Source organism: Trachypithecus francoisi, unplaced genomic scaffold, assembly GCF_009764315.1.
Source record: "Trachypithecus francoisi isolate TF-2019V2 unplaced genomic scaffold, Tfra_2.0 Lachesis_group17, whole genome shotgun sequence".
Taxonomy (NCBI): Eukaryota; Metazoa; Chordata; class Mammalia; order Primates; family Cercopithecidae; genus Trachypithecus; species Trachypithecus francoisi.
In genome coordinates, this window is record NW_022681462.1 from 103,445,442 (window position 1) to 103,469,938 (window position 24,497).

Below are 24,497 nucleotides of genomic sequence, written 5' to 3' on the forward strand. Positions count from 1 at the left end.
TTATTAGTGACAGTTATTGAGTTAATTATGGTTCAGTCATTACAACACAATGAATTAGTTGTATATCTATTATCAGATCATGGCTCCTGAGACATATATCTATTACAGCATTTGTGTTAGATGTACAGGTAACTGTATTAACTAGTGCTTACTATCTATTCCATGCTATCCTAAGTGCTTGCAAGTTAGTATGGTTTTGTTTTTGCACACTTGGTGAACTTACATATGTTAATTTTTATAAGCTCAAGCTTTTAAAGTCTTGCCAAAGTTATTGCACAGGCTTTCTAGTGGAGTGAGGAGAAGTCTGTGCAAGTTGGGGCCGCTATGGGTCAGTTCTCCTCTCTGAACAGGTGTTCTCATCAGCCAGGCAGAATACTGCTCTGAATAAGAATATCTGACCAGATGTGTGATCTTGGGCAAGTATTTACTATCTCTGGGCTTTGGTTTTCTCTTATATTTGATAAGAACGATCATGATGATTTAAGAAAAACACAGTATCTACCTCATAAAAGTATTGTGAGGATTAAATGAATTAATGCATGTAAAATGCTTATAGAAGTGTCTTCTATTTCATACTCAACAAACACTACCTATTACAATATACATGCATGTGGTGATAATTTTTGCCCTTTCTATTTCCAAAGATCAGTGAGACAGCATATGTTAAAGTTACTTATCAACTGTAAAACACAATTTTAACTTATTATTATCATCCTAGAAAATTATGTGTGCTGGCAAATTATATTCATTAGTTTATCTGATTCATTATTTCCTTTCTTTTATATTAAAAAATAATAAGTACTAGAAGAAATTTTAAATTCAAGAGTTTTCCCCAAACACTGCTTTCTCATCTCTGGATTTCTACTCCTCGCAGAATATGCAGCTTAAAATGAATGTGGGTACCTATTTCTCCGAATGAGCAGACATAGCCCACGCTCTCCTCAAGCACAGGGACTGTCTTAGAGCATGATTCACAGGGTTGGCCTCTTCTTCCAGCCTTGCCTTTTTTCCCTGGTCTGGCACCCTAGTCTTCTGGGCATGTCTTTATATCAGAAGCCTAGCTATGGATACTGTTATGGCTTGAATTGTGTCCCCCAAAAAAGATATGTTCTAACTCCCAGTAACTCAGAATGTGACCTTCTTTAGACATAAGGCCATTGGAAATATAACTAGTTAAGATGACATCATAATGGAGTAGGGTGGGTCCTTAAACTATGGTGACCAATGTCTTTGTAAGAAGAGAAAAGACACAGATATACACAGAGACACACAAAGAAGAAGAGGCCGTGTGAAGACAGAGACTGGGATTGATTGGCGTGATGCTGCCAAGAGACAAGAAACACCCAGGGCTCCACGCACCTAAGAGGTAGGAAAAATCTTCCCTCAGGGGCTTTGGAGGGAGCATGGCCCTGGCCACACCTTGATGTTGGACTTCTGGCATCCAGAACTGGGAAAGGATACACTGATGTTGTTTTGAACCACTCAGTTTGTGGAATTTTGTTCTGGTAACCTTAGAACAGACATCATTACTTTTCCTCAGGGAACTTCTAAGCCCCACACAATTTGACAAGCGAGGCTGCAAATCTTTAGAGTATATTGTAGGGTGAGGTAAAGTTCCATACAAGAAAGCAACAGGTAGAAATCAAAAACTTTTTTTAAAATTTTCCACAGTCAAGTTTTAGCAGTGTGGATTAATTTTTCTGATAGAAATATTGAAAATATTTAAAGAAAAAACGTGCCTACATCTAAATATGTTCTTCCATATTCAAAAGCCAATAATAATAATTTTTACATTATCATTTTTATATGCGAGTTTGTGTCCCCTGTGACACTAATAATAACTGATATATAAATTTGTATAGAAAATGTGATGACATTAACACCTTTCTGGTTGATTACACACCTTGGTGAGTCCACTTAGAGCTGCTTTGTGTGGAGGCCCTGACAGGTAGGGATGCTGGCAGAAAAGATTAGACGCAGAGGCAAGAAGAACAATTTGTTGAGTTTTGTCCTGAAAGGGAAGAGGAGAAGAGCGAGAATGTGAGAGGAAGAAAGGAGGCCCCTCTGCATGTGGGCAGGGTCTAAAAGAGAGGAATCTATGTCATTGATGTGGCCAGAAAGGGCCAGAAAGAATCAGAGTGCCTAACACACAATTGGGTGTTTGATTTAAATGCTCTGATGTAACTTCCTGTCCTCTTTCACCTTTGTGTACTGCAATTCCCTTCTGAAAATCATAAGAAAGATCTCCCACACTTAGAAAGACTTTGGATGAAGGATTGGGTATGAGGCTTAGTGCCTGGGTGACAAAATAATCTGTATATCAAACCCACGTGACAGAGTTCACCTGTATAACAAACCTACAGGCGTACCCATGAACCTAAAATAAAAGTTGTTTTTTTTTTGGTGAGATAAAATATGTTGAAGAAGAGATAGGGTCACACATTTGCATCAACAAGGGAAAGCATGAGTCCTAGAGACACACGCTCCACCAGCAGCTACTCTTCAGGGGAGATTGCTGAGCTCTGGGGCGAGGGGAGTAATGAGGACTTCTTCAGTGCGGACAATTGGAGGCTGAGACAGGTTTTCACAGTCCTGAGGAGCAAGACAGTCTCAATAACATGTTGAAAGAGATTTGTAAACATATCACTGATATTGAGATATATTTTGGGGAGAATAATATTATTTTTATCGTGGTAAAATATACATAACGTAACATTTACCGTTTTAATCATTTTTATGTGTACAGTTTATTGGAATAAAGTACATTCACATTGTTATGCAGTCACCCTCACCATCCATCCCCAAGCTTTTTTATTTTTCCCAGCTGAAACTCTGTACCCTTTAAAAAATGATTCCCACTCTCACCTCTTCCTAGATCCTGACAGCCACCATTCTACTTTCTGCCTCCACGAATCTGACACTCCAGGTATCTCCTAAAAATGGAATGATAAAGTATTTGCCCTTTTCTCTCTACCTAATTTCACTTAGCATAGTATCTTGAAGGTTCATGTATATTGAGGCATGTATCAGATTGGCCTTCTTTTCTAAGACTATGTAATATTACATGGCATGTGTATACCACATTTTCTTTATCCTTTTATCCATCCATAGATATTTGGGTTGTTTCCATGTTTTGGTTGTTATGAATAATGTTATTACAAACAGTGAGGCAAATATCTGTTTAAATACCTGCTTTCATTTCTTTGGGGTATATATCCAGAGGTGAAATTGCTGTTTAACTCTTTGAGAAACCTAGACATATGTCTTTAAATATAAGTATTCTTAGATCTTAAATTTTCCAGAGGCTTATCTTGACTACACTATCACACATTTGTAATAGATACCCATCGTATCATATTTGAGATTTGAAAAGCTATATTTGTATTGTTATAAAATATACAGTGTTTTCTTTCTCTGAAAATATAAATAGGTATTACAGAAAATATGAGACTATATTTAGCAGTTTTTATCTTTCCCTAAAATCTCTGGTGATCAATGCTGGTAGGGAGTAAAAAATGTTGGTGTTTTTTCTTCTTTGTAGGCATGTTAAAAGATAAGCATGTTATAGACAAAAAAACTACTTTGAGAGTTCTCTTATTTAATATTGGAAGCAAGATACTAACTAATTGACAAATATAAATAGATTTATGTTTTCAAAATATATATTAACATCAATAAATTGACTCAGAACACTTAATTTTTGGCATGTTTTGAAGTTCTTGATAATGGTACTAAAAAGATGAGTTACTAAAATTTATTCCTCTCCCTCCTTGGAAACTCGATCCCCTGTTCAAATATTTTTTTTCCCAATATAGAACTTTGAGCAATTTCAGAAAGTTCTGATCATAATAGCTAGTTGATATTTCTACCCTCTCTAAAATTTTAAAGCATCCCTATGGCATAGCAGATGTCAATATTCACTGCCCAGAAGAGTCACTTAGGTAGCTTGTTAAAACTGTAGATTTCTGGGTCTATTCACTTAAAGATGATTCTGATTTAATGACTCTGCTCTTGGACTCATTCATTTTACGCAAACACATCAGATGATTTTGATACAAGTAGTCACCACATTGAAATGGAAAACATCCCCCCAGAAGTATAGGCATCCATATTTCTTTCATGATTTATTTTCAACTCCACTCGTCTAGAAGAAAATGCCTCAGTAATTTATCACAACAGGATATGTATATTCTCATGCTTGAGCTTCCGCTGTCCACATTGACTCTAGTCTTGTAATATTTTCTACTAAAAAAAATCTCCGTTTCTGTGCACTATCTCCAACTCAGATTACTTTCAGAACTCATCTTGTGAATTTTTCATTGCCAAAACTTCCTACCTAGCTCTCATCCTGACTTTATCAAAATGTTGTAGGGATATCATGTCTTTATTTTGCCTAGAATTAGGTGACCATATATATGTAGCCAGAAAACAATTTTTAAAATTTTTCTGAATATTAAATTCTAAAGTTGATAAGATACTGGAAGATACTGGCGTACCGTGTTTCAACTGGGACTAACCCAGGCATATCAAGACACCTAATCGCTCTACTTGTGACCAACGTCTTAGTGCTGAATACAGTTTCAAATGAGGCAAAGATGTTTTTTTCAAAAAGATTCATTTCTAATAAGTTTAAGGTTATTTAAAAATATTTAATCAACATTTACAGTCAAAATCATGAGATTTTCTTTGCATTTTCCAACATATTTACGTATTTTCCAACAAACATTTCTTCTAGCATTTATTAGGCAGAAGTTACCTTTCAGTCTTCCAAACCATTTCCATCCCCACCCTTCAGTATCTACTTTCTCTTGTCTTTGATCCTACATTGTATTGGAATGTCAATGCACCCACCCTTGTTTCCATTTTTCACTAAAATGCATGGATCACGGAGGAAAAACCAAGTGAGAGAAACCTTGGGCTACCTCAGGGATTGGGGGTGGGGGTTGGGTTCCTAGGCAGGAATCAAAAAGAGTATGACTCCTCTTCAAGGAGTCCTTGGTGACAAGGAAGGGGTCCTTGGTGACAAAAAGAGCAGGGTTGAAATTGAACGCCTTCCCCTCCCCCAAACCACATGTACCATTTATGTAAAATCAGTGTTTCCAAGGAGGCCAGCTGCAGCAAAGGCAGTCAGAGGCAGGCCAAGTACTTCTATGTGTGGTTTCTGCAAAGATAGCATGTGGAGGTTCATTAGGGCACTCATTGGGTCATATTACTTGGTTATGAGGAATAATTTTTGTCATCTCTCTTAAGTCATATCCAAATCCCAGCTCCAGAGGACTAGACTCACAAAAGGAAGGATCAAAGAGTATATGTATAAAGAGTTTTTGTTTTGTTTTATTATTGGACTAAGAGGGTGGAAGAAAATGAGCAGATGATGGCCCCTTCCCATATGTACCCCTTAGTCCAAAAAGTTATTTGTGAACCCAAAGGATGGAAAGAGCTACCCAGGATGGGATGTTTTAACACTGAAAAACCATAGGCTCTACCCAAGGAAGAAGAAGACTTGACCAGCTGTGGTTACAGTTGGTGAACGGGAAACGGTCCTCACTGTACTCTGTCTAAATTTCAGATTGTTGAATTAATGGGTGTCTCTCTGTGTGTATGTGCATGCACATACATGCCCTGTTTTGCTTAAACGCAAGTGGAAGTTAATTCAACACATGAAACCACAAGTCAACAAACTTTTCCTCTAAAGTTAGCAATTATTTTAGGCTTTGGTGGTCATAGTAAGTCCCTGTCACATTTTCGTTTCAATTCTTTTTTAAACAAGGTTTTAAAAGTGGAAAAGTCCTTCTTAGATTGAGAGTCATAGCAAAGTGGGCTTCAGGTTGAATTTGGCAGGTGGGCAGCCTTTTCCTTACTCTCACTCTGAGCTCTTCTGCAATTTTTTTCACTTACTATAACTTTACAGTATTTCTATAAAATACGTATCAATGTGATTCATCTTCACATGATTTCATGGATTTGAAGGTTTCATTAATAAAACTATCTTGATATATAGATTTATAGGTTTCATTAATAAAATTATTTAACAAAGTATTCACTGATAAATATTTAAATGGTTCTCATTTTTGTCCTAGCAGAAAGTTACAAATGATTTTTGTTAGTATGAGAAAACTAGAGGTGATTTATTTTTATTCATTTCTTTAAAGCACAGATATTTAGTGGTGGTTGAGTAGAAAACAGAATCCATATTCAGGCTGTCCCTGGCACCCACAAGAATGTGATGGGTCAGAGACTAGATGGACAAGTCATTGGCCATCCTGTGTTTTAGTTTTCTCATCTTTAAGTAAGTGGAGACAAAAAAAATAGCTATTATGTCACTGAGTGTTGTGAGAATTAAGTATATTTATATAAAAAGTGCATAAAATTGTAAGTGACATGGTAAGAATTAGTATGTTTTAGTAATATTATTTATTTAATTGTATGTTTCTATATTTTTCCAAAAAATCTACAGTGGAATTCTATTATAGTAAAAACAACTTTAAAAAAATTAAGAATTATATCCCCAGCATACTTCAACAACAACAACACAACTTGAAGTAAGATTAATATTTCAACATTCAGAAATTATATATACATAAAGTTATATATATATGTATTTGTATAGCATAATTCACATACAAAATGAATCAAAATAGCTATAGCATATGCAAAAAGGAGAAAAAACGATAAGTAAAATATTTAAGTACAAAAAAATCAACTTAACATAAAAGGAGATGGTAATGTAGAAAATGAGGGACCAAAAATATACAAGGCATATAGAAAAATAAAGCAAAATGACAGAAGAAAGCCTTTCCTATTAGTAATTGTTTTAAATGTAAATAGATTAAAATTTCCAATCTAAAGACAGATATAGAAGAATAGATACACAACCCTCTCTGGTTGCAGACCCCTATCTGACATCATTTTGAGAGTTTAATGCTGGACTGCACTCTGCCCCTGGGCCAAGCTCAAGCTGATGCTGCTGCAGCCACTGCCTGCCCAGGACAGGGGATGCCAGGCACTACTGTGCACCTTCAGACAATTGCCAAACGAAAATGTGATCGAATTATATGCTGTCTGCAAGAGACCTGGATTATACCCAAGGATAGAGCAGGTTAAAAACATGTAAGGATGGAAAAGATATGTCATACAAATATTAACCAAAATGAGCAAAGTGATTATTCTAGTATCAGACAAAATAGACTCAAAATCAGAAAAGATTAAAGAGATACAGAAGAATATTATATGTTAACAAAAGTTCAATACAGCAAGATGTAACAGTTACAAACATTTAAATTAGCCAGGCATGGTGGTGCATGCCTGTAGTCCCAGCTACTTGGGAGGCTGAGTCAGGAGGACCGCTTGAGCCCAGGAAGTTCAAGGCTGTGGTGAGCTATAATCCTGTCACTGCACTTCAGCCTGGGTGACAGAATGAGACCCCTCTCTCTCCAAAACAAATAAACAAACAAAAACTAAAAACTAAATACATGTACACACTTAATAAAACTAATAACTAACAACAGACCATCAAAATACATGAAGCAAAACATTACTTTGAGGGGAAGAGTATATAGGTCTACAATGGTAGTTGGAGGCTTTTAATATTGAATAAGGGAAGAGTATATGGATCTACAACGGTAGTTGGAGGTTTTTAATAATGAATAGTAATGTTCAACAGAGAACAACCTGACATGAAATAAGTAAGGAAACAGAGGTCTAGAGCAACACAATAAAGCAGTGAGATCTTCAAGACATTTACAGAACATTCTACCCAACACCAACAGAATATATATTATTCTCAAGTGTACATGGAACATTTTCAATGATAGACTATACGTTAGGTCACAAGCTAACTCTGAATATATTTTAAAAGATAGATATCATACAAAGTATCCACTGTGAGTACAATGTGGGGACGTTAGACATTAGTAATAAGGAAGACTGGAAATTTCATAAATGTTTGGAAATTAACACATTCCTAAGTAACCAATGGATCAAAAAAATTGCAAAGAAATTAGAAAATACTTAGAAATAGGTGAAAATAATTTTACACAACATACCAAAGCTTATGACACACAGCAAAAGCAGTAGTAAAGGAGAAAATTCATAGCTCAAAATGCTTACATTAAAAAAAGGAGGAAGCTCTCAAATCTACAACATAACTTCACAAATTAAGGAACTCAGAAACTAAGAACTAACTATACTCAATGCTAGCAGAAGGATGGAAATAATAAACATTATAGTAGAAATAAATAAATGAAAGAATAAAAAAGACAATAGGGAAAATAAATGAAACCAAACACTGGTTTCCAAAAAGATCAATAAAATTGACAAATATTTTGCTAGACTTATTAAGAAAAAAAGAAAAAAAAAGGCTCACATTGTTAAAATCAGAAATGAAAGTGGGGGCATTACTACTAATTCTTCAGAAAGAAAAAGTAGTGTAAGAGAGCACTATAAACAATTATACACTAACAATTTGGTTAACCTCGATAAATGGACAAATTCCTAGGAACATGAAAACCTACCAAGACTAAATTACAAAGAAACATAAAATCTGAATAGAAATATAACTAATATGGAGATTGAATTAAGTAACCAAAAATCTCCCAATAAAGAATAGCCCTGGAATTGTTGGATCGACTGGTTAATTCTACCAAATATTTAAAGAAGAAATTTTGCCAATCCTTCTCTAACTTTTCTAGAAATCAAAGTGGAGGGGGACACTCCCTAACTATGAGTAACTCCTATGAGACCAGCATTACTCTGATACCAAAGCCAGAAAATGACATTTAAAAAGCCAAAACCAAAAGAAAAAAAAAACAAATTAGAAACAAATATTGCTTATGAACGCTAATCCCAGAATTCTCATCAAAATACTAGTATGCCACATTCAGCAGAATATTAAAATGATTATATACCATAACCAAGTGGAATCTATTCCTGGAAAGCCAGAAATGCAAAAACCAATCTATGTAATGCATCACATTAATGGAATAACAAGGAAAAGACAAACATTATCATCTCTATAGATGCAGAAAAAGCATATAACAAAATTCAACATACTCTTATGATAAGAACATTCAGTGAAGCAGGAATAGAACAAAACTACCTCAACATAGTAAAAGTCATACATTAAAAGCCCACATTGAGCATCATACCCAATGTTGAAAGACAAGGCAAAAAAGCCCATTCTCATCATTTCTATTTAACATAGAACTGGAAGTCTTAGCCAGAGCAATTAAGTAAGAAGAAATACAGGTCATACAGATTCAAAAAAGGAGGTAAAATTATCTGTTTTTAAATAGTATAATCTTTTGTAAAATATGCTAAAGGTTGTGCAAACAAAAAGAAATCCTGCAGCCAATAAGTGAATTCAGCAAAGTAGTAAGATAGAAATTCAACACACAAAAATCAATGCCATTTTAATACACTAACAATAAACAATACAGAAAGGAAATTAAGAAAACCATGGTATTTGTGATAATACCAATTAAATAAAATACTTAGTAACTAACTTAGCCAAGAAGATGAAAGACCTGCACAATAAAAACTACAAAACACTGCCAAAAATATTAAAGAAGACACAAATAAATAGAAAGATATCCCCTGTTCATGTTTGGAAGACTTCAGGTTAAGATGTCAATACTACCCAGTGCAACCCTTACCAAAATCCCAGTAATATTTCTTGAAGAAATATAAAAAAAATTTCTAAAATTTATAGGGACTCTCAAGGGATCCTAAATCTTGAAAAAGAAAAGCAATGCTAGAGGACTCATTTTCTGATTTCAAAATTTCTACAAAGCAACAGTAATCAAAACAGTATGGTGCTGGCATAAAGACAAACACATAGCCGGGCGCGGTGGCTCAAGCCTGTAATCCCAGCACTTTGGGAGGCCGAGACGGGCGGATCACGAGGTCAGGAGATCGAGACCATCCTGGCTAATACGGTGAAACCCCATCTCTACTAAAAAATACAAAAAAAAACTAGCCCGGCAATGAGGCGGGCGCCTGTAGTCCCAGCTACTCAGGAGGCTGAGGCAGGAGAATGGCGTAAACCCGGGAGGCGGAGCTTGCAGTGAGCTGAGATCCAGCCACTGCACTCCAGCCTGGGTGGCAGAGCAAGACTCCATCTCAAAAACAAACAAAAAAAAGACAGACACATAGACCAATGGAATAGAATAGAGAGCACAGAAATACACACTTGCATTCATGGTCAAATGATTCTTGACAAGGGGAAAAGACTATTCAATGCAGAAAGGACAGTCTCTTCCAAAACCTGTGCTGTGTATCCACATTCAAAAGCCATATATAACAATTAACTCAAAATGGATCAAAGACATAAATTACAAACAATAAAGACCAAAACTATAAAACTCTCAGAAGAATACATACAGAAAAAGCTTCATGACATTAGATCTGACATTTTTTGATATGACAGCAAATGCAGAGACAGCAGTGACAACAAGGAAACAAATAGGACTTAATGAAAAATAATTTAAAGAGCCGTTATCAAAACCCTATTCACAAAGTAAAAAGGCAAGTGAACAAAAATTGGAGAAAACATTTACAAATTGTATATCTGATAAGGGACTAATATCCAGAATATACAGAGCATTCCTGAAATTAACAACAAAACAATCCAAGTAAAATTGGGCAAAGGACTCGGATATTTCTCCAAAGAAGTTACATAAATGGCACATGAAAATATGCCCAACATCACTAAATATTAGGAAATAAAAATCAAAACTACCAGATACCATCTCACACTCATTAGCATGGCTACTATTAACAACAACAACAACAAACCCCCAGAAAATGACAAATGTTGTTGAAGAAGTGAAGAAATTGGAACGCTTAGGCCCTGTGGATGAGAATATAAAATGGTGCAGCCACTATGGAAAATAGTATGTTGGTTCCTCAAAAAATTATAAATAGAATTACCACATGATGCAGCAATTCCCCTTCTGGGTTTATATCCAAGAGAATAGAAAGCGGGATCTCAAAGAGATATTTGCATACCCATGTTCACAGCAGTAGTACTCACCATAACCAAGAGGTGGGAGCAACCCAAATGCCCCTTGACAGCTGAATGGAGAAGCACAATGTGGTATATGCAGGCAATGGAATATTATTCCAGCCTAAAAATAAGGACATGGCAACATACTCTACAACATGAATGCAACTTGAAGACTTTATGCTAAGTGAAATAAACCAATCAAATAAAGAAACATACTTTATTATTTCCCTTACATGAGGTACTTAGAATAATCAAGTTTAGAGAGGATAGTGAATGCAGAATGGTGGAAGGAACAGGAGCTGGAGAAAGGGAAATTTGGGAATTATTGCTTCATAGGAACAGAGTTTCAGTTTTGTGAGATGGAAAGAGTCATGGGGATGGATGGTGGTGGTGGTTGCAGAGTGATACGAATGTACTTAATATCACTAAACTGTATACTTAAAAGCAGTTATGATGGTAGATTTTATGTTAGGTGTGTTTTACCACAATAAGAAAACTTTAAAAAATGTTTTCTATTAGGTGGTATTACTTATTTTTATATATTTGTTTATTATATTGTTGTCTACTCTGTCTTAATTCCTAAACTTAATTACAATGTAATAATTCCTGAAATAAGATTGTCCTGCAAATTTGTTATTTTTCAAGATCATTTCAAGTATTATAAATCCTCTTTATTCTCTGCATTTCCGTGTACATTTTAAACTCAATTTAATTTATTTTCTTCAGAAAAAGACTACTATATTTTTATGGGAATTGCATTACATCTATGTATTCAATTTAAGTAGACATTTTAACAAAATTGAGTGTTCTAATCCATTAATGTGGAATCATTTTATGGGTCTTCTATAATATCTTTCAGTAATGCTTTATAGTTTATAAAGATATTACAATTTTTTATTAAAGTTATTCTTATAAACTATTTTTGTATCCTCAGTGCTTATATAAGTTATCTTATTTTTCTATTCTGTATAATATATTTTTATATTGATTTTGTATTCTATAGCTTTTCAAGTAGTCACTTCATGAATGCAGTAGGTTTTCCTGTATATCATGTGGTCTGTGAAAAACTCTAATTTTTCTTTCTCTTTTCCAAACTTTATGCCTTTTGTTTCTTCTCATGCCTTACTATACTGGCAGGAATAGACAGGACAAGTTGAATAGAAAGAGTGAAGGCTTATTCTTCATCTTAATGGGAAAGTATTTAGTACATTGCAAATAAATGTGTTCTTTCCCTAGATACGCTTCATCAGAGTAAAAGTAGTATCTTTCTATCCCCAGCCTTTGGAAAGTTTTTAATCTTTGAGAAGTATTAAGTGTTTTCAAATGTTATTGCTGTTTTGCATCTGTTGAAATCATCATTTTATTGACTTTGATAGCATAGTTAATTATTGCAATAATGTTTATTTATTTATTTAATCTTTTGAGACGGAGTCTTGCTCTGTCACCCAGGCCTGGGTGCAGTGCAGTGCGACAATCTTGGCTCACTGCAACCTCTACCTCCTGGATTTAAGTGAATCTCCTGCCTCAGCCTCTTGAGTAGTTGAGATTACAGGTACATGCCACCACACCAGGCTAATTTTTGTATTTTTAGTAGAGACGGGGTTTCACCACATTCATCAGGCTGGTCTCATACTCCTGACCTCGTGGTCTGCCCGCCTCGGCCTCCCAAAGTGCTGGGATTACAGGCGTGAGTCAGAGCACCTGACCTCAATGATTTTTAACTATTAATGCAAATTTAATCTCCTTGGTCATGTTGTATTACACAGTTCAGATTATGATTTTTGTTTCTATGTTTATGATAACTGTTCATTTTTTATAGTAGATTTCTCAGGTTTGGTGTTATCTTTATGTTGTCCTAAAAAATGGAAGCATCTGTTCTTCCTCTGCTTTCTGAATAAATATTTGTAGTAGAAAGATTATGTTTTCTTAAATTTATGTTAGCACTAAACATTAAGGAAATTGCACCTGGAGTTTTATTTTTGGAAACTTAAAAAAATTACAAATCCAAATTATTTTTTTAAGAAATGGTTACTTAGAATTTTTATTTCTTCTTGAGTCAGTTCAAGTGAGTTGTGTTTTTGTCAATAATTTTTTATGTTATAAAATTTATTGGTTAATTATTCATAGCATTCATTTGATTTAACACAATAATGCTGCAGTGGACATTTTGGTACAAATATTTTATGTGCACATATGGCAGTCAAAATAGATTCAGCAACATTTATCAAAAGTAAAATATACATATTTTTGGATCACCAGTTCTATGACTAATAATTGACCCTACAAATATACTAACACATTACAAAATGCTGTAGAGTTAGTTTGTAATAAGAAAGACTAGAAACAACTTAACCATGCATTAAATTAGATGAGGTTAATTTATCTACAGATTTAAAACTAATGTAGCCTTTAAAATAAACAAACAAGAAAATACACAGATTAAAAGAAACAGATATGGAAATATCTTCATGACAAGTTACAAAAAGAATATTCTCACTTGTGTAGAAGATCTAATTCAAGTGTATGTGCTTATATGAGCAGAGATTACCTATAAGGCTGGAAGAAAACAAAAACTACAAGATGAAGGTCACTTTAATCTCTTCTGAATTTTGCAGGGTTTGCATTTACTTCCTACTCTAAAATTGATTTTAAAAACCCTTAAAAATAAAAGACAAACTTTAAAAATCATATGCACTTTATTTTTAATAGATAACACTGTTTTTTTTTCAAAGCCTCTACACCAAATACAAACCCACCTACAATATATGAAAGTGATGTCTTACCAATTCTGATTTTCTGTGGAAAAATTATTACTTTTATTTACATTTTCATAAGCATGAGTGATGTTTTACAACTTTCCAGGTATTTATAAGACATTTATTTTTCCTTATTTGTATGAAATACATACTTCAGTGCTTTACCTTTTTTTTTTTTTTGAGTTGTGAACCTTTAGATCTTTTCTCTTACTTCCGCATTTTCTCTCCACATTATGAAAATTAAGCTTTCCCTTCATAATGTTTTTAGTTGGTACAATTTTTATATGCCAAATTTATCATTATTTTTATGGGTTGTTTTGGTCTTACTTGAACTTTCTTCAATAAGAGTATATACAAATCCATTATTTTTCTGAAGTGCTTTTAGAGTTTTAATGTTTTACTGTGAAAATAATTGATCTAGCTACCTTTTGTTTTTATATAAGCAGTGAGATAGCAATTAAGATTTATAACCTCTTCTTGGGCTGGTTGTGGTGTCTCAGACCTTTAGGTCAGGAGTTCAAGATCAGTCCGGCCAACACGGTGCAATCCCGTCTCTAGTAAAAGCACAAAAATTAGCCAGGCATGGTGGCATGCGCCTGTAATCCCAGCTACTTAGGAGGCTGAGGCAGGAGAATTGCTTGAACCTGGGAGGTGGAGGTTGCAGGGAGCTGAGATCTCACCACTGCACTCCAGCCTGGGTGACAGAGTGAAACTGTCTTATAAAAAAAAAAAAAAAAAAAAAAATCAGCTTTTCTCTTAGGTTGCTTAGATGTTCTTCTAATATCAATTCTTTTTTTTTTTTTTTTTTTTTTTTTGAGAAGGAGTCTCGCTCTGTCACCCAGGCTGGAGTGCAGTGGCCGGATCTCAGCTCACTGCAAGCTCCGCCTCCCGGGGTTCCCGCCATTCTCCTGCCTCAGCCTCCCGAGTAGCTGGGACTACAGGCGCCGCCACGTCGCCCGGCTAGTTTTTTGTATTTTTTTAGTAGAGACGGGGTTTCACCGTGTTAGCCAGGATGGTCTCGATCTCCTGACCTCGTGATCCGCCCGTCTCGGCCTCCCAAAGTGCTGGGATTACAGGCTTGAGCCACCGCGCCCGGCCCTAATATCAATTCTTAACTAATATTTTTGCCTTCTGATTGAAATGCTTACTAAATCCTAATACTTATGTGGGATTGTGTCCAAACTTTCTGCCGGTCCATTGCTCTGTTTTTCTTTCCATATACTAGTACTAAATTATTACTTGAAGAGTATTTTTTTTTACATATCTGGTGAGGCATGTGCCGAACCACACCATCATACACGATATACTTTTGTATTGATCACAAAGTTCCTTCTAGTTCTGGTATTTTATGGCTATAAATTGATAAAGATTAGGCATTTTTAACAGACTGTCTGAAGTTCCTGAAATTTTTGTTCAAGAATAAGAAACTATTCATCTTATTCAATGTTGTTCCCAATATTACCAAGTAGTATCTAGGAGAGACACAATAATGTATTTGCAGAAAGAATAAGAAGTAATTTTCCTAATAAACCTGCAGTTGGAGACAGACCTCTATAAAATCTCTGCTGTTGTCAATGGTTCAGGAAGTAATACATGTGAGAAAGCATTATTCAGGATCTAGTACATAGCAGGAATCTGATATTTAAAAGTTTTATCGGCCGGGCGCGGTGGCTCAAGCCTGTAATCCCAGCACTTTGGGAGGCCGAGGCGGGTGGATCACGAGGTCAGGAGATCGAGACCCTCCTGGCTAACACGGTGAAACCCCTCTCTACTAAAAATACAAAAAACTAGCCGGGCGAGGTGGCGGGCGCCTGTAGTCCCAGCTACTCGGGAGGCTGAGGCGGGAGAATGGCGGGAACCCGGAGGCGGAGCTTGCAGTGAGCCGAGATCGCGCCACTGCACTCCAGCCTGGGCGACACAGCGAAACTCCGTCTCAAATAAATAAATAAATAAATAAATAAAAGTTTTATCTTATTATCCTTACACTTAAATTCTTAAAAATTATTTAACTCTGGAAACACATCACTTTCAATAGAAAGTGTGGGAACTTAAAAATATCTAACCTGTTTTTTTACTTTTTCAGTAGACAAATCCATCATAAACCAAATTAGGAGGGAAAAATTAATTAAATTCACAAGATAAGTCTTAAAGACCTATATTTTTCTTGTTATCTCCATATTGTCCCTGACTAACGGAATTATATCCACTGGCTGACAAATAATTAGATGTCTCTGCTTCTAATTACTAAGAAAATTAGGGCCTTCTGCCTAGACCGTACATACATTTTCTATAACAGAAATTCCAAGCATGCATTTGGGGGACTATGTCATACTATTATTGCTTTAGATACATGGCAGGGTTCTTTTAGACTAAGCGATAATTGAAAATTTGCTTAAATTATTTTTATTCTAAAGAAATTTTTTTTTCATTTATGTTGGAGAATGACTCATATCACAGAGAACCCGCGTTTTGAAATAACATCCACTTACAGTCACAACATCCTATGATATTCAATATTCGAGTCAACTTTCTAGAGTAAGAGATTGTATTTCCTTTATTTTTGGACTGAGATGAAATGCATCCTTCCTTCTCTGGTGCAAGAGGGACTCACAGTCTCCTGCTAGTGAATTGCATGTTTTGCTGCCAGCGACACTTTAGCTGCTGAAATATTCATACAAGAGCCTGCGCTTCTGTTGCAGTGATTCACACGAGGGGAAAAGGAAAGCTGTTATTTTGAATGTAGGGGTGAACTTGAGCTCAAGTAAAGCTTTGGCACTGATTTTAATTTTGAGGAAAACCAAAGATAATGGAAGATAGTTTTTCCTGGTTAGGGCGCTGAATTTCAAAGTTGGGTTTTGAGTGAGCTGCTCAGTTGTAATTCCTGATGCAGAAAGTTCAAGAGGCAGCAGGGGAAATCAGTATTCACATGAGGCCGAGAGTAAAAGGCTGGCCCGTCCCAATCTTCAGGTGGTCTTCCCTTTGCACAGGGGCCTGAGGGCAGCAAGGAACTGCATCGCAGGCAGCTGTGATGCACCTGGCATCTGAATTCAAAGATGACATTGGCCCTGACTTCATTCCCTTCCAGCCAGTCCCAGCATTGAATGCTCAATGCTGAAATTTATAAAATGTGACATCCAAATGCCTTAAGACACTGTGTGTCTGTGTTTATAAATACCTACACATGCCTGTGTGAATAGTGTGTACGCAACAGGGATGGGACAGCCAAACACCTGCTTTCACTATGCTGTACAATTCCACTTGGCGTTCTATGATTTTTCTGGGAGTATTTTAGAATCAGTTCCTTCTACAATTTCATATTTATGCTTCAGTGCCACAGTTATTAGAAACACCTGAAGTCTAACTGAAGCATTGCTTTATTTCCCCTGCTCCCCTTTAATTGATAAAGATGTTGAGAGAAAGGGATCCTTTATTGAAGACGAACCTGTATTCCCGGCTAATGAGCCAATTCCCTTGTCACCCCTGACAGGAAAGATGCTACTGTTGTGCATTTGCAATAGTTAAGATACTAGAGAGGGAAAAATGTTACAGGTGATATATTGAACATCTAATAGCAGCAAAAATCATACACAGGTTCTGCCCTTAAAGGTAGCTGGGATGTGAGTAAATGTACATTGTTCTGGTATCACAAGACAAATTTTGAAAATTTCTAGAGCTTATTGTTGATACATCCCCTTCACCAATTTAAAGACCAAACACCCTTGAGATATTACTTTTATGCAATTTGACTTCCCCAGTCTAGACCCCAGAGAAATCTCCTGAGCACATATACCAAGATGATCCTGGGAGTGTCACATGCAACCACCTTTATGCTAACCCTGAGCAGGCAGATGGAGGAGAACCATATTAAGCAAAACCCAGGGCTCTGTGGGGCAAAGACAAGACTGCATTCGTTTTGACAGCTCTCATTTGAAGGAGGGGTTAGAGCCTCTGCTCTGCTGGTGTCTTCTAGTCTCTGGACTCCCAGGAAAACACTTCCCGGAGCTCCTCCTATCCCTTCCCCTCCTAGTTCACTTCTGACTTATATTTAAAACTGCATGGGGAGCTTTTTCTTGCAGGGAGTATGTTTCTCATTGTACATATGGTGTGAAGATCGCAGAAGAGAAATGCGAGCACCTACAACAAATACTAACAATAAATACTACATGAATCCAGAGATGCAGGACGGCCCCTGGGCGTTAACAGGTGAAATGCCTATCAGTCCCTGACACAGGCAGGCTTCCATATTGGCATCGTCATGCCTCTTTGTGCTTGGATCAGATATGTGGGTATGGCTCCAGGCAAGTTCTCTGGTTTCAGGGACAGGTACATCCTGGGGAGAGGCATATGTCTTCTCTGGCCATGCAAACTGAAAGACAGCGTAAAGAATGGAGTTGATCAATCCAAACAATGGGAAGATGCAAGGTCTGTGACCCTTACTTCTGAATTTCATCAAAAGACTTTCTCTTCAGCTTTCAGGGTATGGGCAATCATTGTAATGTGGTGTTTACTGTGTGTGTGTTTTAATTGCAATTATTCATGTGAAGCTGGTTAAAATGCACAGAATAAGAGCTACAGGAAGAAAAAAATAAAAGCTGAGTGACTTAATGCTATTGTGTGTACATGCTGAAGTTGGCTTTCTGTTTACAGAAGGGTCAGCAGATAAGGCTGCTGAAACTGCAAAAACCATAAAACATCATTAAATCATTCTGGCTTACTCTAATGAATAAGGTGGTTCAAACCCCAGAAACAGGGCTGAAGGATCCATTCACACATTTATGATACAAAATAGGAGCTTGTACTATAAGAATCCAAAAATCAATGAAAATTGGGAACTAAATATTATAAACATTTGCCCAGAATTATTGAAAAAAATGTTAAAGTATTTTATTTGGGAAAAATATCAAATGCTTCTAAACTGAAAGGAAATGTTAATAGTTCTTTTCATATGCCTGAGAAAAGGGGAGAAACACATTTCCAGTCAGAAAAGTAACTATTTTCAGCGAGAAAAGTAACTAAGATTATTGTTATTCATAATAAAATAACATTTTAAGAGATCATGTAAGACGTTCGGTCAAATTTGAAGTGTATTTTTAATAGTACTAAACACAGCACTAAGCAGTTTTTATTTATTAATTTTCGGTAATGGCCGTATTTCCTCCCATAGTAACATTGTATGATGTATTCGCTAACATTTGTTTGATAAGATTAGGATAGGTTTAAAGAAAAATCATTTTTTTTGTTTTTGCAAAATTAAAGACAGCTAGGATTTGCAATTGTACAGCAGTAAAGGCAAATAATAACATTTCTCAACTCTCTTTGCCTAAGTTCAGACACAATCAATACTGTTGTGTCTAAAAACAACAGTATAGTTGAGGATAAAATCATTTAATTTTTAGAACTTGCATTTGACAGTGATTAAGACCTGTATTGCAAGTTGGTTAATTTGACATAAAATTAAGAATGCTATTCCTAGTGTAAATGGTGCTTTTCCTATAAATGAGGAAAGTGAAAACAGGTATTTCCATTTTCTTTTATGCCTAGCTTGTAATTCTTTCATTAAAAGCACTAATTTGTTTATCTACACTAATTTTTCTGCCAAGCTGCTTATTTTACTATTATTTAATGGAAAGTGCTCTTTTTAATAATTTATAGAGTCTTCTCTGTAAGGCATGAGAGAAATGAGTTACTTGGATGAGATCATCCTCAGCATTTTGCTGGAGATTCCGAACCTGGTGTTTGGTTCTGAAGGTGACCTTTCCTGTGTGGGGATGGAAAGTGGAATATGTCTATTAAGGAGTTGATGAACTCTAACTGATAGAAATGTGACTTGCCATGTTGGATTTTGTACAGCAGAAAAAACATGACGTTCACAATTATCCTTCTCTCTAACTCTTCAAATTCCTTTCAAATCAATCAAGCTATATCACCACCAATTTAGAGTACAAATGTTATTAGGTCATTATTTCAGTGAAGGAGTCTATGAAATTATTTTCTAGATGTCAATAATTTGAAAAAAAAAAGGCAAAGCGTGATCATCCATTGAGTGCACTGAAGAAAACCTTCTCAATCTGATTCTTTACAGAAGTTTGCTTGATCTCTTTAAACATGTTCTTCTCTATCGCCGTCCCACTATGGAACTGCTCACTCGGACATTTCCAAATCCTTTTTTTCTTTATTTGAGAAAGTGTCTCACTCTCACTCTGTTTCCCAGGGTGGAGTGCAGTGGTGCAATCTCCTGGCTTACTCCCAGCTTCAAACCATCCTCCCACCTCAGCCTCTCCAGTACCTGGAACTACAGACATGAGCCACTGTCGCTGGCCCTATTTATTTATTTATTTATTTATTTATTTATTGAAGTTTAATGACACTGGCGCTGTCATCTACTCCTACTCATTTCTGCGTCTCAGAGAACTAAGAATCAGAATGAGCCAGCTGGGTTAGAAAACCATAAACCACAGCTCAAAACCCAAGTAGGTGGGGCTAAAGATCTGAAGTCATCCTAGTCAAGGGCTAGAGGGAGCCAATAAGAAAAAATATCCAAGGGAAACTGAAAGCATTCGGCTGAAGAGTTCCTGAGTCAGGACTCAGACCGTATGGACTGTCTTGGTACTTTCTGGTGGTGGGAAAATTAGCTCCTGAAAATAATGGGCTGGAGGCAGGCTGGGCAAGCCTTGGTCACTGGAACAGATCTCAGCAGGGCTGGGAGCGGAATCAAGTAAATGGCTCTCTGACAGTCATCCAAATCAATCAATAGTGATCAATTACACCTGATTTCCGGACTGCTGGCTGCTTCCTGTGTGATCCCGGGTTAGTGAATGACTGGGACAGCCCCAGGAATCCATTTTCCATTGCACAGCTTGGCGTCTGGTGACAGAGCTTTTATGACTTGTGTTGCAACATTATTGAACTTAGACCAGTGGTTCCTGAACATCGGATTTTCAGGTGCCATCTTCGTGATGCATACTCTATTGAAATTGTATAGAGTAGTGCCTGCCAATGGAAATGTAATAGAAGCCAGTAATGTAATTTTAAGCTTCCTAGTAGCTCCATTCAAAAGTCAAACAGATAAATGATTACATTTTTTAGGATGTTGATTTAATCCGGTGTACTGAAAATACTATTATTTCACCATGTCTTTGGCCACACTGCAAGTATTCACTGAGCACATGTGGCTCAGGGAAACATGCTAGAAGCACAGAATACTTACTTTAATTAAACCTAATATTTTTCTTTTTTTTTTTTTTTTTTTTTTTTGAGACGGAGTCTCGCTCTGTCGCCCAGGCTGGAGTGCAGTGGCCAGTTCTCAGCTCACTGCAAGCTCCGCCTCCCGGGTTTACGCCATTCTCCTGCCTCAGCCTCCCGAGTAGCTGGGACTACAGGCGCCCGCCATCTCGCCCGGCTAATTTTTTGTATATTTTAGTAGAGACGGGGTTTCACCGTGTTAGCCAGGATGGTCTCGATCTCCTGACCTCGTGATCCGCCCGTCTCGGCCTCCCAAAGTGCTGGGATTACAGGCTTGAGCCACCGCGCCCGGCCTAATATTTTTCACTTTAAAGTTTTTACTCTGAATTGAAATTTTATGTCATCAGAAAAATAGTTAAGTTTGAGGTGATAAACGTTTTTTCTACCATTTACCGTTCCTTATGTACTAAAATGAAATAGAGTATCTATTTGTATACTACTTAAATTCATCTTAGATGATACTAGTGATACATGTATCAGACATGGAAAAATCAGAATGAACCAATTAAAGTTAGTTATAGAAAGCTCTATATCTCAGAAAGAATGATTTTTCCCTGAAATATCTTAAAAAATGATGTAAGAAGTCTTAAATTTCCATAATAAATTCTGAAAAGCAAGAAAACTAAAGCATGAAATTAGAATGAAATTTCAGCCAGCTTGCCTTGTCCACAGCCATTTTCCATTTTTCAATTGTCTCTGCCATGTTCTAGCATTACTCATCAGAGTGTTTCAGCTCACATTTACTCACATTACTTTGCTGACTGAAAGATTTAAGACCAGGCTGACCAATATGGTGAAACCTTATCTCTACTAAAAAAATACAAAAATTATCCAGGAGTGCTGAGTGTTGGCACCCACCTATAATCCCAGCTACTCAGGAGGCTAAGGCAGGAGAATCACTTGATCCTGGGAGGCAGAAGTTGCAGTGAGCCCAGATCGCGCCACTGTACTCCAGCCTAGGTGACAGAGCAAGACTCCGTTTCCAAAAAAAAGAAAATAAAAAAAAGGAAAAGATTAAAGATTAAACAATTACGTAGTGATGTTTTTTGTAGATTCCCTTCAACTTTCTAAATACACATTTTGCCAACTGTAAATAATGAGAATTTTATTTTTCTGTGATGAGAGGCCCTAATACAGATATCCATGAAGCTCAGAATACCTGAAACAAAGCAAATATGCAGAAAACCACATCTAGGATATCACAGCCAGAATACTTAGAGACAAACGTAACAAGCAATGATAAACGATAGTTGGTGTATCCTCAGTATCAGTGTGGACAGCTCCATAGAAAAACTATTTTGAGAATGATGGGACGGTGGGCACCTTGTTAGGTCTAGGATGTGGTGATCTGGTGTTCTGGAGATCAGTGATGAAAAACGCAAATATTTGAAAATATTCTTTCTTCCCCATTTATGAAAATATTAGCATATTATCTTAGAACCAGAGCACGGCCTTAGGAACGAATAGAACATTGTCTGTGGTAGCCATGTGTGTTACTTCTGCTTGAAATCTTCCCCTACCCCCAGTTTTCTCCATTGCCTAGTGCAAGGAGACTTAGAAATGCATTACTATAAATTCAGCCCCTAGACTTTAGGTGTTGACATTATTTGAAGTGCAAATAGTGCCTAAAAGTGAAAACTTTAAGATTTATTTTATTAAGTAACTAAATTCATTATGCACCCCAAACTAACAGATTTTGATTTTAGAAAAAATTACAAGGGCATTGGGTTGGATAGGGAGCTGGGAATAAATGCATCATATTTTATGAACACTTTAACCTTTTACCTAAGTAATAGTTATCTGGTATGGTTTGGCTGTGTCCCCACCAAAATCTCACCTTGAATTATAATAATCTCCAAGTGTCCAGGGTGGGGCCAGGTGGAGATAATTGAATCATGAGAGTGGTTTCCACCATACTGTTCTCCTGAGAGTGAATAAGTCTCATGAGATCTGATAGTTTTATAAATGGAAGTTCCCCTACTGTGCACAAGCTCTCTTGCCTGCCACCATGTAAGACTTGACTTTGCTCCTCATTTGGCTTGACCCATGATTGTGAGGCCTCCCCAGCCATGTGGTACTATGAGTCAATTATACCTCTCTCATTTCTAAGTTACCCAGTCTCAAGTATGTCCTTACAGCAGCATGAGAATGGACTAATACATTATCCTAAGTTAATATATTGGTACACATTTAAAATTATGTTTTAAATTTTCCATAATGCTGATATCTATTATTAAATGCATTATTTTTATTTCTTGTTTTACTTTTTCACATATTTGTTCTTTGAAAGGCTGTAATATTTGATCTTTTCTCTATTTTCTTATATTTTTTCCTAATACTGCAATATCCAACGCAAACATTGAATGTGTACCTGCTCTTCTTGCCATTCTTTTTTATTCCTATCAATCACTCCATGACAGTGCTATTTCATTCAGTAACAGGTAAACACTGAGCGGGTAATCATGTGTTTCAATTTCTAATTTCTTCCTTATATGAGTCTACTTACTAAAAGTCATGATAGCTTAGTTTTGTCTTCCTTCCTTCCTTCCTTTCTTTCTTCCTTTCTTCCTTTCTTTCCTTCTTTCCTTCTTTTCTTTCCTTCCTTTCTCTCTTTCTTTCTTTCTTTCTTTCTTTCTTTCTTTCTTTCTTTCCTTTTCCTAGACAGTGTCTCACTCTGTCTCCCAGGTGGAGTCCAGTGACACGATCACAGCTCACCATAACCTCTACCCAGGCAAGAGTGATCTTCCCATCTCAGCCTCTCAAGTAGCTGGGACCACAGGTGCCTGCCACCATGCCTGGCTAATTTTTGTATTATTATTATTATTTTTTTGGTAGAGATGGGTTTTTGCCATGTTGCCCAGGTTGAGCTGCAGCTCCTAGGCTTGAGTGATATTCCCATCTCAGCCTCCCAGAGTGGTGGGGTTACATACGTAAGCCACTGTGTCCGGCTTGATAGCTCAGTTTTCTTAACCAGATTAAAAATATATCTAGGATCTTAAACTGACACTTTAATTAAGAAAGCTTACATTCATTTATTCATTAATATGTCAACTTTTTCAAATTAAAAAGTACATTAAATTTATATTAAACATTAATCATCAGTTAATTTATTAGATTATCCATAACACTTTCTTATCATGAATAAGCAGTTACCTGCCAGTGGCAGCGACAGCATTTATGTTCTGGTGTTGGGAATGGCCCCCATATGGCATTCTGCAGGCACACTGGGAAGAAGCAGTGCGTTGGGTGAGGTCTCAGGAGACTGTCCCTGCTGCTCACTGCACAACCCTGGGAAAGCTGCTTAACTTTTTCAAACCTTGGTTTCCAAAGCTATATTAAGAGTCCTGTGGAGCTGAGCTATCTGAAGGCATAGTCCATCCTTAAAGGTTTCTTATTACTTGTTCCATAAGGAGTAATGGATCGTTTAAAGAACAAGATCATCAGATGCTATTTCACCTCGACCTCCAATAAATCTTCCTCAGTAGCTTAATGTG

At 36.5% G+C, this 24,497-nt stretch overlaps 1 long non-coding RNA gene across 2 annotated transcripts in view; it reads left to right on the forward strand.

Annotated features, from left to right (window-relative positions):
* The first annotated feature begins 1,247 nt into the window (after positions 1-1,247).
* LOC117063046 overlaps positions 1,248-24,497 on the forward strand; it is a 53,912-nt gene continuing 30,662 nt past the window's right edge. For both annotated transcript variants that reach the window (XR_004428694.1, XR_004428693.1), the window contains exon 1: positions 1,248-1,366. This is a non-coding gene — a long non-coding RNA (uncharacterized LOC117063046). The remainder of the gene's footprint in view (positions 1,367-24,497) is intronic.